The sequence below is a fragment of the Wasmannia auropunctata genome, unplaced genomic scaffold (genome assembly GCF_000956235.1).
Source record: "Wasmannia auropunctata unplaced genomic scaffold, wasmannia.A_1.0 LD336078.1, whole genome shotgun sequence".
Taxonomy (NCBI): Eukaryota; Metazoa; Arthropoda; class Insecta; order Hymenoptera; family Formicidae; genus Wasmannia; species Wasmannia auropunctata.
Genome location: NW_012026812.1, coordinates 3,104,782 through 3,106,065, shown reverse-complemented (window position 1 = coordinate 3,106,065; position 1,284 = coordinate 3,104,782). Strand labels below are relative to the sequence as shown.

Below are 1,284 nucleotides of genomic sequence, written 5' to 3'. Positions count from 1 at the left end.
AAATATATTTCGGCATATAACAGAAGAGATGAAATATTTGTGTTATTACTCCCCCCCCTCCCCCTGCCCCGCTTAGATGAGGTACTCCACACCCAGAAAATTCAAAAGTCTCCGTTCCTGCTAGAGGGAGAGAGAGGGAGGGAGAGCGAGAGCGAGAGCAAAAGAGAGAGAGAGAGAACCCCATTCTCTCGCGCCCGATTAATGCGCGTTAACGCACGCGTCTCGCGCTCGCGCCCGAGCACATCCGTCCGGCTGCAGGTTTACCGCCAGGGCTCTTTTGTTCCCAGTTTAGCTCGCGGTCGTCCGACGACGACCTACTGAAACACGCGGAATGAAAATGGTCACGCGCGCGCCCGGAGCGCGAACCGTTCGCGCGTTTGTTTGTCCCACGGTAAATCCAAAAGCCGTCGATACTCTCACAATAAAGACACACACGTATCCGGCGTGATAGAGAACGCTAAGCATTATCCGCGGTACCGGATGCTAATCAACGATGCGAGACACAAATTGATAAACCATTTCGCCGACGAAGTCGTCGAAGCCGCGGGAAATTATTGAGGGTCTATATACTCGCAAACGAGTATAACGTACCCGTCGGTACTCTATGAAGTTTAAGTATCCCTAAATCGAACACGTGCGTCCATGCGCCGCCTCGCGCCTCCGCATCTCTCCGTGTAAAAAATTCAAGGCTCTCTTCCGCCAATCGATAATCCAGCCTCTGCCTCTCTCTCTCTCTCTCTCTCTCTCTCTCTCTCTCTCTCTCTCTCTCTCTCGCTCTCGCGGTCTCTCTTCGTATTTACCAAAGTTCATATCGCGAACAAACATATGCGGCATTAACGCGGGAGGCCGCGAATCAGATGGAACAATACCGCCGATCCGCGATTTCCCAGCTCGTCATATGAACGATAACGCTCAATATATGCGCAACGAAATGTGTAATTTCACTTGGAAGAACTGGCGCATACGTCCGCCAGTAATGCCAGTGCTATAACCCAGTCATATTGATCCGAAGATATTCTCTCGCTTTTACTACTCGCAAATGTTATGTTTCATTTCCGCGGCGTATATACTAGAATTGTACACTCAGCGTTGCTGAATGAAAAATGTAATTTACCAGCGAGGGCCTTGAAAAGATACGACAGGAGGATACTCTTTGCTTTACAATGATTTGGATTTACGCATGCATATTAGATCATCGCTTGCAATGTGACATCTCTCACGTTAATTTTCATTCAGTTCTTTTTTTATTTTTTTATTTATAGAATTTTTCCTATAAAAACCAAA

At 47.7% G+C, this 1,284-nt stretch overlaps 1 protein-coding gene across 1 annotated transcript in view; it reads right to left on the bottom strand.

Annotated features, from left to right (window-relative positions):
• The window catches only part of LOC105448957 (5'-3' exoribonuclease 2 homolog), a 35,283-nt gene that overhangs the window by 24,809 nt on the left and 9,190 nt on the right, over nucleotides 1–1,284 (bottom strand). The window lies entirely within an intron of this gene.